This window comes from Tamandua tetradactyla, chromosome 21 (assembly GCF_023851605.1).
Source record: "Tamandua tetradactyla isolate mTamTet1 chromosome 21, mTamTet1.pri, whole genome shotgun sequence".
Lineage (NCBI taxonomy): Eukaryota > Metazoa > Chordata > Mammalia > Pilosa > Myrmecophagidae > Tamandua > Tamandua tetradactyla.
This window is the reverse complement of record NC_135347.1, coordinates 53112300-53126827: the sequence shown is the minus strand read 5'-3', so window position 1 is coordinate 53126827 and position 14528 is coordinate 53112300. Positions and strand designations below refer to the sequence as shown.

General features: G+C 40.5%; 1 protein-coding gene across 4 annotated transcripts in view; it reads right to left on the bottom strand.

Moving 5' to 3' along the window:
- Positions 1 to 14528, bottom strand: part of LHFPL2 (LHFPL tetraspan subfamily member 2) — a 184270-nt gene that overhangs the window by 132672 nt on the left and 37070 nt on the right. Inside the window, exon 3 of one of the 4 annotated variants that reach the window (XM_077139348.1) lies at positions 2102 to 2252. The exons of the other annotated variants lie outside the window; for them this stretch is intronic. The gene's annotated coding sequence lies outside the window, so the exon portion shown is untranslated. The remainder of the gene's footprint in view (positions 1 to 2101; positions 2253 to 14528) is intronic. 4 annotated transcript variants of the gene reach the window in all.

Below are 14528 nucleotides of genomic sequence, written 5' to 3'. Positions count from 1 at the left end.
GACACAAATACTAATTGATTGTTATGATATCAAAGACACTTGCATTCATGACAACAGATGTACACTCTGATAACTAAAATTAATTTCTTAACTTGTGTTATTTAAATATCTGTCTGCTCTGTAGCTTCTTGAAGGTTAGCTTTAAAATAATGTCAACAATGCCCCAGGAAGAGTAATGAGGTACAAGGTTCAGTGCTGCTCAGGAAACATCCCTTAAATCCTTTTTGTTTATTCTGTTCACTTCTGTTCACTGCATTTATGAACTTTCTCAATCCCTTCTACTTAACCATAGCACTAAACCATTAGGATTAAAAATGTGGTGAAGTTCCTAATACAATGTACTTAGCTTTATGCCTGAGCAATGTATTTATACAGTATTGCTCTTTAGTAATTTGCTGAATGAACTATATAAAACAACTTGCCTTAAAACTCATATTTTAAAATGTGTTTGTATCAGAAAACGCAACTGCAGGTTGCCATGACTTTCCACAAGAAAAGATTATCCAGTTATACTATACTCTGCATGTGTCATGGGGCTTCTGAAGCCTTGGGACAAAGCCATGGCTTTGGTTGGGTTTAAATTCTATGTTAAATGTTATCAGCAAGCACGTTTAATGAACAATGTTACAACTATGTGCTCTACTCTCCTCAAGTGGCTAAAATCAGACATTCTACAGGGCATCCAGATAATGCATGTGACTTCAAAAGCCACCAGGTCATACAAGCAAGACAAGCCTTTGAAGGACTGCTCTGGCCTCCTAAAGGACGACGAGTGTCTGGGAAATAGGTGGCTCAGACAGCGGCATCCGCCATCCCGGAATCTTTTTCATGGGCCACTTCTCTGTGCTAGAGGCTGTCAATCATGCCTTCAGCCATCCTGCAGGACCTTTTGTAATCATTACCACCAGCCTCACAACATCACAACCTCAACTGGATGGAATTCACACAGGTCACCTTACAGCATTCCTGGTCTCCAAGATGAGCAAAATCACACACAAAAAAGGCAGTGCCTTTCTGTTTCCGCTTTTCAGTGTCAATTTTAACTAATTGTTCTTACCGATCCACTTCCTCCTTTGATCTGTCACAGAACTCAAGCATCAAGAAGGACAACCTGCAGATAAGTTATCTCTGGATTTATCATCTCTGCATTTTAAAATCCCCAGAATGTAATAGAATCCAAAATTTAATCATCGCTGCATATTACTGTCAGCAGACAACATTAATTTCCTTACATTTACAATCTAGTTTGAAGTTCTTCAAAAGCTTTCACATTTGTTATTTAACCCTTACAAACCCCATATAAAATGAAATTTTTTTGTTAGCCACTTTTAGCAGCACGTTTTACAAAACTAACATCCCCAATATGAGCTCTGATGATATAATACCAAAGTCAAAATGGTGTCACTAGCAATAATTCTATTCTAAAATGGGTAGCCTGACTCAACTCAATGAACATTTATCAAGCACCCATTATGCATTAGGCCTGCTCTTGAGTCAGGTTGCCTCTAAATAATCACCTAAGGAAACGAAATGTGACAACTCTATGTTGAGTTTTTAAAACTAAGCATTTCCCTTTTAAAAAACAAAAAAAACAAAACAAAACAAAACAAAAAATTAGTCCATGAAATTCAAAAGTCCAGGAATGCTGATTTGAAAGATTTTATTGTACCTTTACTCTCCCAACGCCTAAACCACCATCTGGCTTCAGATTAGCATCTCTAGAAGCAGCATTATGTTTTTTATGCCACTAGGGACTAGGCAGTGAATTACTGCTCAGTGCCATTTAATGTACAAGACAGAACTTTATTAAATAGCAATGAAGCAGCAATTACTAAATGGTCCCCCAGTGACTCAGAGAGTTAGTAATTAAATACCACTTAGTGCACTAAGATCTTGAGTTATTAAAATAGCACTGGGAACAGTTCATTAAATAGTACCTTAGTGTCCTAAGAGTCATTTGCGTACAACTCACATGAGCGCCTTCAGACGCTAGGGGAAGTCAGTGGTTTGCTGAACAAGGGAATCGTCACACACTAGCCACCTCCCAGCAGTAACTCTGGCACTTGCTGGACGGCTAAGTAGCCTTTAATTCAATGCTCACCCTGCTTGGACAGCCAAGGCTTGATTCACCACACAGCCTAGGAGAGGACGCAGGAAGGCGGCAGCCCACCGAGCATCACAGTCCTGTCTCTTCCACGAATCCACACCCAGCACTGTGGTGCATCTTCTCCCATAGCTTTTATTTTACCATTCTGACACGAACAAGAGACATCAAAAAATAAGTTATGATCTAATTACAAAGAAAACTTGCCACATTTACTGTTAGAACCTCCTCCAAAATGCCCTTCTTGTGCATCTTAGTTATTTCCATCCACCTGGCTCCCACCTCTAATGTGCATTTTACTCTAGACTAACTTCCTGGCCAGCCACCCCACTCCTCCACTTAGTTACTGCAAACTTTTTGTTTATTTTTTGGGTAACTGCTCATTTTTAAAAAATTTTTTTATTTTGAAATACTTTCAAACTTACAGGACAGTTACAAAAATAATTTAGACTCAAAACAAAGAACTCCAATATAAACTACCCCTCGTCCTGCCTGATACCCAGATCCACCAATTTTAACATTTTGCCACATTTGCCATATCATTCTGTCTATTTAACCATTTTCTGAACTTGAGTGTAAGCTGTATACATCATGCTCCTTAAACACTTATTGCTGCCATTATAATTGCAAAGAGCAAGGATATTCCTTAGGTAACCACTTTATAAGCGGTTATCAAGTTCAAGAAATTTAACATTGATATAAAGCTTTATGGTATATATGCTATTTTTCTTCCTATGTTCCAATACTGTTCCTTTGAGCCTTTTCTCCTCCCTCACTAGGACCCATCCAGGATCCTGTGCTGCACTGAATGGTCATTGTCTCTTTATTTGCTCTTTCTTTCCTTTTTTAACTTAATTTTGAGAACATATACACAATGAAGTTTCCCATATCAATCGCTCACTCTCAAGCATACCAGGCAGTAGGATGAATCACATTCATGATACTGGGGTGCCCTTACTAAAAGTTTTCTGTCTCCCCAAATAGAAACACTACACTCATTTGAGGAACTGCACAGCCATTTTCTACAGCAGCTGAACCATTTCAGAGGTGGAGAAACAGGTATTGAATCACATGGATCAGGGAAAACTCTCAGAGAATGAAATGACGGAAGAAAACATTTTAGAAGAAACAAGAGAAGGTCATGAAAGCTGTGTCTCCTTAGTAGAAACGCTTGAATACCCATATGAAGATTACACCTCCAAATAAAAACTCAGTTATTTTTTAAATCCCGATCATATTACAAAATAGTATTTGCTACTTTTACTGTCGGAATGTCCTTTATAGCAAAGTTTCTGAAGTAATATGAAAACGCAGAATATACAGATTTCCCAAATAGAGATTGATATCATCTTCATTGTACAACCTTCATTGTACATCATTTTAAATGAAAATCAGAAAAAAATTCACATTGCATCCTAGAAAAATGTAAGGGAAAACATATACTAAATATATATTTTCAGTTTTAATTACTGAAGTTATAAAATTATTCATTAACTTCTTAGTTAGCTATCCAAATTATACTTACCAAAAAAAAAAAAGGTATGAAAACTTTGGGAAATTGTATCATTTTAAATATATTAGAGAACAGAATTAAAGAAAGCCAGTAAGATGCTTTCTGTCATTATGGGGGAATATACAATGGTATAATCTTTCTGCAAGCAGACTATCAGCTAACATGAAAATTTTCAATAGTTGTACTCTGACATGGTCATCTAAATCTATTTACCCTTTGAGATAAATAGACATGAAGTACAAGGACATTTATTGATGCTTTATCATAACTGGGGAAAATGCATCTATAAGACACTAGGTAAATAAATTACAGTGTATCTATACAATGGAATATTTTTCAGATATTAAAGATAAGATGTCTCTAAATTTATTGACATAGGCTGCCATAATATATTGGGAAGAAAAAAAATCTTAATGCCTAAAAAATATGATCTCGACTGCTTCCAGGAAGGTGGCAGAATAGGAGAGACTGAGCTAACTTCTCCACTGTGGAAAAACTACAGAAAAGGCAGAAAAAGACAAGGACAGTGATTCCAGGGTATGAGCGGCCAGAGAAGGGAGAAGCTGGGTAAAAAAGGGCTGGATGAAAAAGCAGGGAAATCACAACTTAAAGGACAGGGTGAGTTTATTTCATCATGCCCGCCTCTGAGCTGCCCACAGGGCACTGACTGGAGCAGGTGAGGGGAGAGCTGCACACTCCCACATAACCATCTCTGCAGCCAGCTGGGAGCCACCTCAGTCCTGCAGTTGGAAGCTGCCGTGTGAGAACTCGGGAGCCCACAATCTTGTTTCAGCCACCCACAGAGACCTTGTTCAGTGCACAGTGCTTACCCCCGACCCTGCAGCAGGGTGCTCAGTCACCGGGGTTTGGGGAAGATAGGGGGCCTCTCCTCCCAAGGACCAGAGCAGAGCAGAGCAAAGCAGAGCCGATCTGACAATTAGCAGGCAAGAGACACTCTCTGTTCCACCGCCTGTATCCTTTCTCCACGGAGACGTGTGGTGCTTATGGCATGCATAGTCAGAGAGGCAGGGAGAAGGGAGAGAGCCACACAGCAGCCTTAAGAGCTCCTCCCCAACCCTGGAGGCCCAGGGGTGCATGGCGGGCAGGGATCTGTGGGCCAGCGAACAGGAGTGCATTCTGAGACCGCTGAGGGCTGGGGAAGGTGAAACTCTCAGCCCCACAGCCCAAGGTTATTTCACCTGGAAGCTGGGAATCACGAGACCCACTGTGCCCTCAAGCAAGGTCTCCACAGAGGTAGACAGAGCCTACCCTTTACCCTGAGGCTGGCAGTCTCCAGCATGCATGGAGACTTGTTGCACTGACTGGATTTTCACCTCATGGCACCCACCCAGTGGGCTGTCAGTCAGGGAAAAGCAGGCTTAAGAGGAGGAGGTGGCCCAAGAATGCCATCTGCTGGGAAGACAAGGAAAGTGCACTCTGGAAAACTGCTGTTCTGCCAAATCGTCTCCAGATGTCCAAAGAGACTTGCCTCTCCTGCAAGAGGCCCCTGGCCTTGGTCTGACTGGTAATTACTGATAAGTTAAGTACCAAAGGAGACCTTCAAGACAAACCCAAGCAACTATAAAATCTTGGGTGAGTGAGGGAAAGCAACTTTTAAAATAACTTTATTAAGATAATCAAATGCTGAGCAATCAGAAGACAATCACAAAAAGCACATGAAGATGCAAGCCAAGCCAAATGACCAAATCAAAAAGCCAGAGGAGATACAGAATTTAGAACAACTAATCAAAGACGTATACACAGTTCTCCCAAATAACTTCAGTGGGTTGGCTCAAGACATAAAAGACATCAAGAAGACACGAGAAGAGCATAAAGAACAATCTGAAAGAGTAATTAGAAAAACAGCAGATCTTATGGAAATGAAAGACACTATAGATTAAATTCAAAATGTACTAGAGATACACAACAGATGTGAAGAGGCAGAAAAAAGAATAATTAAACAGGAGGACAGGACAATTAAATGTGAATTCACAAAAGAACAAATGGTGAAAAAGATGGAAAAATTTGAATTGGATCTCAGAGAAATGATGGACAAGATGAGGCACACAAATATAAGAATCACTGGTGTCACAGAAGGAAAAGAGAAGAGTAAGGGTTAAGAAGAGTATTTAAAGAGATAATAGGGAAAACTTCCCAACCCGTATAAAAGATATGAATATACAAATCAAAGAAGCCCAGCAAACTCCAAATAGAATAAATCCCAATAGACCCACTGCAAGACACACACCAATCAGACTGTCACATGCTGAAGAGGAGAAAGTCCTAAAAGCAGCAAGAGAAAAGCGATTCACCACATGCAAGGAAGCCACAAGAGACTAAGTACTGACCACTCAATGAGCACTATGGAGGCGAGAAGGCAGTGGTATGACATATTTAAGATTCTGAAAGAGAAAAACTGCCAGCCAAGAATTCTTTATCTAGCAAAGCTGTTCTTCAAAAGTGAGTGAGAGTTCAAAATTTTCACAGAAAAACAAATGCAGAGAGATTTGTTAAGAAAGAACGAAAGAAAAGAAAAAAGAGAGAGAGGTCTGAAGAAAGGCACAGAATTGAAGAATATTAGTAAGTGTAATTTAAAGGATAAAGAGAGAGAAGATTGAGAGAATGATTAAATGAGAAGGAGTTGTAGCAGAGAGGTTAGGATTTAACAAAGGTTATGACTACCGAATCACTATATGGATATTTTCTTCTTAGTGTCTAGTATATTAGAACAGCTAAAAGGAAATACCTGAAATTATGGAATTGTAACCCATACTGTACTTTGAAATTTACTCCATAACTACTTGTTAAAGCATCATACTCAACATTGTACTTTGACATTTATTACTTTTCTTTATATATATGTTATATTTCACAATAAAAATATTAAAAGGGGGGGAATAGAGCTGACAAATAAAAACCAAAGGATAAGATGAATGGTTCAAACACTGCTTTTACAGTAATAATTTTGAATGTGAATGGATTAAACTCCCCAAATGAATGGTAAAGAGGGGCAGAATGGATTAAAAACTATGATCCATCTGTATGCTGCTTATAAGAGATTCATCTTAGATCCAAAGATACAAACAGACTGAAACTTAAAGGATGGAAAAAAGTATTCCATGCCAGCTGTAACCAAAAGAAAGCAGGGGTAGCTACACTAAGATCAGACAAAATAGACTTTAAAGGCAAAGCTGTCATAAGAGACAAGGAAGGACAGACAATTAACCAAGAAAAAACAATAATCATAAATATTTATGCTCCCTGTCAAGGAGCTCCAAAGTACATGAGACAAACATCAGCAGAACTGAAAGGAGCAACAGACGTTTCTACAATAGTGAGAGAGTCCAAGACACCGCTCTCTTATGTAGACAGAACAACCAGACGGAAGACTAATAAGGAGACAGAGAACCTAAACAATGTAATAAATGAATTAGACCTAAAAGACATATATAGATCACCGCATCCCCAAACAACAGGATAACCCTTCTTCTCCAGTGCTCATGGAACCTTTTCCAGGACAGATTATATGCTGGGGCACAAAACAGGTCTCCATAAATTATTCAAAGCACTTTCTCTGACCATAATGAAATGAAGCTGGAAATCAATAACCAACAAAGAAACAGAATTTTCACAAATATATGGAGGTTAAACAACACACTCTTAAGCAACCACTGGGTCAAAAAGAAACTGCAAGAGAAATCTGTAAATATCGGGAGACAAATTATAATGAGAATACAATGTATCAAAATCTATGGGATGATAAGTACTTGGAATCTCAGGTAGGACATGAGATTTTGTTGGTTTGTCCACAGTGATGCCCCGATGAATCCCGGAGTGATTTGATCAGTGAGTAGAAAAGTATTTGCAAAGCCTTTTTCGGGGATTGGTGAGAACAGGGAGAAATTCAACTTCCCCAAGTTGAATTCTTGATATTCTCACAAGCAGTGTGGACAACCAAAGCTACAGGCTGAGACCCCAGTCTTGGGGTTTGTTCATATGAAACTTAACCCCACAAAGGATAGGTCAAGTCTACTTAAAATTTAGGCCTAAGAGTCACCCCCAAGAGAGCCTCTTTTGTTGCTCAGATGTGGCCTCTCTCTCCAGTCAACACGACGAGCAGTCTCACCACCCTCCCCCTCTCTGCGTGGGACATGACTCCCAGGGGTGTGGACCTTCACGGCAACGTGGGACAGAGATCCTGGAATGAGCTGAGACTCAGCATCAAGGGACTGAGAAAAACCCTAGAATGAGCTGAGAATTAACATCAAGGGACTGAGAGAACCTTCTCAACCAAAAGGGGGAAGAGTGAAAAGAGACAAAGTGTCAATGGCTGAGAGATTCCAGAGTGGAGAGGTTATCCTGGAGGTTATTCTTATACATTAAGTAGATATCACCTTGTTGTTCAAGAGGTAGTGGAGAAGCTGGAGGGAACTGCCTGAAAATGTAGAGCTGTGTTCCAGTAGCCATGTTTCTTGATGATGACTGAAAATGATACAGCTTTCACAATATGACTCTGTGATTGTGAAAACCTTGTGTCTGATGCTTCTTTTATCTACCAGATCAACAGACCAGTAGAACAAAGGGAATAAAAATAAATAATAGGGGGAACAAATGTTAAAATAAATTTAGTTTGAAATACTAGTGGTAAATGAAAGTGAGGGGTAAGGGGTATGGTATGTATAATCTTTGTTTTTCTGTTACAGTTTTATTTCTTTTTCTGTTGTTTTTTTCTTCTTCTAAATCAATGCAAATGTTCTAAGAAATGATGAATATGCAACTATGTGATGATATTAAGAATTACTGATTATATATGTAGAATGGAATATGTTAATATTTTTGTTTGCGGTTAATTTTTTAAATAAATAAATAAATAATCTATGGGATGCAGCAAAGGTGGTGCTGAGAGGGAAATTTATAGCCCTAAACACATACATTAAAAAGGAAGAAAGAGCTAAAACCAAAGACTTAACTGAACAACTGAAAAAGCAAGAGAAAGAACAGCAAACTAACCCTAAAGTAAGTAGAAGAAAATAAGTAAAAGATTAAAGCAGAAATAAATGAACTGGAGAACAGCAAAAAAAAAAGGAAAGAAACAAAACAACATAGAGTATAAATAAAAACAAGTTGGTTCTTTGAGAAGATCAACAAGATTGACAAATGCTTAGGTAGACTGACAAAGTCAAAAAGAGAGATGTAAATAACCAAAATCAGAAATGCGAAAGGGTCACAAAATGGCATGGGGCACAAAGATAGACATATTGACCAAAGGAATCATTTTGAGAGTTCAGAAATGGCCCCACAGATCTATAATCAATTGATTTTTGACAAGGTCCCCAAATCACTGAACTGGGACAAAAAAGTCTTTTCAATAAATGGGGCTAGGAGAACTGGATATTTACAGCCAAAGAATGAAAGAGGACCCCTACCTCCCACTCTAAACAACATTTAACTCAAAGTGGATCTAAGACCTAAATAAAAGCCAGTACCATAAACCTCCTAGATGAAAATATAAGTGAACATCTTCAAGATCTAGTGATAGGATACGCTGGTTTGAAACTGTTGTGTATCCTAGAAAAGCCATGTTCTTCAATCCCGATTCAAGCGGATTGTTGGGTGGGATTTTTTCTGATTAGGTAGTTTCCATGGAGATGTGTCTCTACCCATTCAAGGCGGAGTTGCTTACTAAGAATCCTTTAAGAGGAAACCATTTTGGGAAAAAGCTTCAGAGCCATCACGAGACCCAAATGGTTAGAAATGCAGAAAGAAAACACTGTGTGAAACCAGAAGCCAAAGGCTCCAGCAAAGACATCCATCAGTCATGTGCCTCTCAGCTGACAGAGGTACTCTGGACCTACCAGCCTTTCTTGAGTCAAAGTATCTTTCTCTGAATTCCTTTAGTTTGGACATTTTTACAGCCTTAGAAGTGTAAACTTGCAACATAATAAATTCTCTTTTTAAAAGTTTTTCCATTTCTGATATATTGCATTCCCACAGCATCTAACAAACCAAAACAAATTTTGGAACCAGAGAAGTGGGGTGCTGCTGTTTGCAAATGTCAAACATGGGAGAATGGTTTTTTAAATGGATAAAGGGAAGGTTCTGGAGGAATGGCGATATGCTTCACAGAGAAGGTATGAATTGCAAGAGATTGCTGGCAGAAATATCAACACCAAAGGTTCTTCTAATGAGACCTTCAACAGAATGATGCATTTGTTATTGTAAACTGAAAGGAAGGTAATTCTTGTTTTAAAGTGGCAGAGAATTTTGGCAAAATTAAGTGCTGGTATTGGACGGAAGGCAGAATTTGAGTGATGAACTTGGATATTGAGCAGAAGAGATTTCCAAATAAATGTAGAAAATGTACGCTGGTTTCTCCTTGCAGCTTGTAACAAAATGCAACAAGAAAGAGATAAGCTGAGAATTGAAATCGTGAGGTAAAGAAACTAGAAACTGATGGTCTGGAAAATTCTGTGCTTCCAGAAAGTGAGACCCTAGAGAATAGTGCCCCACGTGAGGATTTAACCAAATATGGAAACTGTCAGCCATTTCAGAAAAAGCCAGAATTGGAAATGGAGTTTTCCAGAAAGGATTTATGGAACATTCTATTATCTGATGAGTGTGATCTGTGTATACTGCATGGAAAACCAGTAAGTTTCTTTCAAGACCTATATAAACAGAACCACTGCCAGTTTGACTAAAACAGACAGAAGAGGGACAAACTGAAGGAAAAATAATTTCAAAGGCAGAACCACAGAAGCTAAGGTCTGAAGCCAAGAAATCCTGGGCCAGGAGAGTGGATCCAACCACATACTTGGACAGGGTGAATTTGTCCTGGAGGCAGAGAGCAGGCCTTCTGCCTGAATGTTTAGGAAGAGTTTCAGTGCCCCAGGTCTCAGAGAGGGTGGAGCATGTTCCTTGGGGGATGGGGGAGAGCCTTGCTGCCATGGCATTGTTCTAAGGGGGTTGAGCATGAACCCCAGAGATGGCAGAGAGCCTGGGTGCTGCCCCAATTCTTGGAGAGAGTGGAACTGAGAAAAAGGTGGTCTCACCAATGTCTCGCAAGATTGCAACTCTCACTCTGGTGTCTGGAAAGAACAGGATTGCTTCTTAGGCCCTTGGAATGGGTGGAACTGCCACTTTCTAAAGTCCCGAGGATAAATGAGACTCAGACTCTGTATCTAATGAGGTCTGCTGTGCACATTTTTGGAACTGTTTGGGTTTGGTAACCCTTGTGTTCCTACCAATTATTTGGAAATGGGAACATTTATCCTATGACTGTGCCTCCTTTATAGTTTGACAGCAGAGAACTTGTTCTAAATTTTATAGGTTCAGAGCCAGAGGAGCATTTTGCCTCTCAAAATACAGAATCATATCTGTAATTGACTTTGATGAGTGTTCTTGTTTGAAAGGAAGTATGCCCCCTAAGAAAAGCCATGCTTTAATATAAATCCCATTTCATAAAGGTAGAATAATCTCTATTCAATACTGTATGTTTGAAACTGTAATGAGATCATCTCCCTGGCTGATGTGATTTAGTCAAGAGTGGTAAACTGGATTAGGGGATGACATGTCTCCACCCATTTGAGTGGGTCTTGATTAGTTTCTGAAGTCCTATAGAAGAGGAACTATTTTGGAGAATGAGAGATTCAGAGAGAGCAACACTACGAAGCAGTGAGTCCACCAGCCAGCGACCTTTGGAGATGAAGAAGGAAGATGCCTCCGGGGGAGCTTCATGAAACGGGAAGCCAGGAGAGAAAGCTAGCAGATGCCGTGTTTGCCATGTGCCCTTCCAGCCGAGAGAGAAGCCCTGACTGTGTTTGCCATGTGCCTTCTCACTTGAGAGAGAAACCCTGAACTTCATCGGCCTTCTTGAACCAAGGTATCTTTCCCTGGATGCCTTTGATTGGTCATTTCTATAGACTTGTTTTAATTGGGACATTTTCTCGGCTTTAGAACTGTAAACTAGCAACTCATTAAATTCCCCTTGTTAAAAGCCATTCCGTTTCTCGTACATTGCATTCCAGCAGCTAGCAAACTAGAACAATGAGATTCTGTACCGTTTCCCACTTTGTGCTGTATTTGTATTATTATACTGAAATGGTTTGGGCTTTGTGATATTTTAATGGAATGTATTTTGTATATGGAAAGAACATGTATTTTTCTTTGGGTCTCAAGGGTAGAATGTGCCAGTTTGAAACTGTTGTGTACTCCAGAAAAGACATGTTCTTTAATCCTGATTCAATATTGTTGGGTGGGATCTTTTTTATTAGGTTTTTTCCATAGAGATGTGCCCCACCTGATTGTAAGTGAGACCTTTTGATTAGACGGTTTCCATGGAGATGTACCTCCACCCATTCAAGGTTGGTTGCTTACTTGAGTCCTTTACGAGGGAACCAGTTTGGGAAAGGCTTCAGAGCCCAAACAAGATTCAGACATTTGAAGGTGCAGAAGAAAACACTGTATGAAACCAGAAGCCTAAGACCCCGGCAGATGCCAGCCACACGCCTTCCTAGCTGACAGAGGGTTCTAGACCCATCAGCCTTTCTTGAATCAAGGCACCTTCTTCTAGATGCCTTAGTTTGGACATTTTTATGGCCTTAGAATTGTAAACTTGTAATGTAATAAACTCCCTTTTAAAAGCCATTCCATTTCTGGTATAGTGCACACCAGCATCATTTAACAAAACACATACCACAGGAAGGAAATACCTGAAATTGTGGAACTGTAACTGAACCAAACTTTAAAATTTTCTCTGTAACTACTTGTTAAAATATACTTTGAAATGTATTGCTTTTTTGTATATGTTATAATTCACATTAGAAAATACATAAAAAATATATGATCTCATATTTAAGGGAGTGTATATATATGAGTGAGCATCAAAACATGGGCAACAATTATATCCAGAAGGTGGGTATTTGGCATGGTTTGCACTTTACTTGTACCTATATGTACTTTTAAAAATTTTTAAGCATTTTTTTTTAATCAGACAAGAAGTCATAAAACTAAGCTCCTTCCATTTTAAGGTAGGCATGGGAGGGCAGTCATTGGTATCTTTATTTTCTAAAAGAATCTTTTTAGAGAGACAACAAGAGTCACCCTTTATTTACAAGACATGCATTCACTGCCATACATCAGAGGCTCCTAATGGAAGCAGCTGGTGGTCATGTGAAATGCCTGCCCTGGCTAGCAGTCCTCAGCACAGCAAGTCACCCGCCAGCTGCTGTGGGACAGAGTTGGGCAGAGCTACCTCCCATCAGTCCCCACTGAAACAGCAGCCTCAGCAGCGCCCACCCCACTCTCCTGTTCCCACAGCCTCGCTGTAGGAGAAGCCACCCCTGTGTAGGACTCCATGAGGCCAGGGGAGGAAAGCAGTGCTCTAGTTCACAAAACACCAGCACACAGCACTATCTGAGCAGGGACTGACTGCTAAAATGAAACTCCACAAAAATGGAGCTGGAGGGTGCATGGGTAGTTCAGAGGTAGGACTGCTGCCTGCCATGTGGGAGACCTGGGTTCAATTCCCGGACCATGCACCCGACTCCACCTGCAAAAAAGGGAGTGGGAGAAGAGAGCAGATGGGATGTCTTGGGACAGTTCTGCTTTCCCACAGACACTGCCAGCAGGCCACTGGTAAAGATCTGATGTGCCAAGATCAGTAAGCAGCAAGTACAGGCAATATCCCACCAAAGGGGCAAAGCATCTAAACAAGTACCAACAAACAGGCATATAACAGAGGTCCCCTGGGGATCAGGAATTGTGAATGCACTGGAGGGCTTGTGGTGGGAGGGGGCTGCCTATCACACCCCCTTACACACTTAAGATTTAGAAAAGCAGGGCATCACAAATGAGATATTAAGCAAAAAGGCTTTATCTAAATATAAACAGGAAAAGCGCACCAGTCATTCCTCTGGTGTAGACCACCATCGAAGTCCAATCTATCTAATGATTAAAGCAACAAAGAGTTGCCCTATTGTTGCCATTTTTCCCTTTCTCACCTGCACATTCCTGAATATTTCCTAATCTATTCGGAGAAGGTGGTCTTAGCCACATGTAAGAACTGCATCGATATTTGAATGTGTATCATGTGGCAACAAGAAGACCTGATTAGACCACAAACAAAGAAGGAAGAATTCCAAGGTCATTAATAGGGGTCTATAGGTATTTCATCCCAAAAAGCCTGAAGCAGAGCGAGTGTTGAGGCTCAGATTCAGTTAAGATTTCATTGCTGTTACTGCAAAAAAAAAGTTCACTAATTGCTATGATCTACTAGTAAGACATTAAGCGAAAAGGCTACTATGACCTAAACACAAACATGGGGGAAAGCACACTGTCAGCCACCCCCTGGGGCAGACCACCCTCTAAGCCCAGTTTCTCTAATGATTAAAGCACTCATCTTCCAAGGTATAGTCTTCAAAACAAAACAAAACATAATGGCAGTGTTCCTTAAGCAAAAGATAAGAGTTCCAGCCATCAGGAACCTGACAGCCAGAAGAAGCCAAAGCAGCACCCATCAACCACCCGAGTTCAGGTTGCTGGGAATGGAGTGGCTGGGCTGCAAGGACGGCACAGAGCAGGATTAGGTCAGTGTGGGCTGAGGTCTGGAGGAAAGGACTTTCAGGGTAGAACCTGCTGGGCCTCAAACTCTGTTCGTTGTCAGTCCCTGCACACTGGCAGGGGTAAGAACTGCCCAACCCTGGCCCAGGAGGCTGCTGGGCTCCCTTCTCAATAACTGACATCCCAAGATCTTGAGGAGGTGATGCTGAGCTAAGCCCAGAACCTCAGGTAACCCCATCAGAGATCTGGGGCAAGAGCATTGCAGGCCACATGGGAAGGCCCCGAGGTGGGCAAGAGTAGAGTGGCTGATGACCCGAAAGAAGGGCCTTGCGGCTGGAACACAGCAAGCAAGGA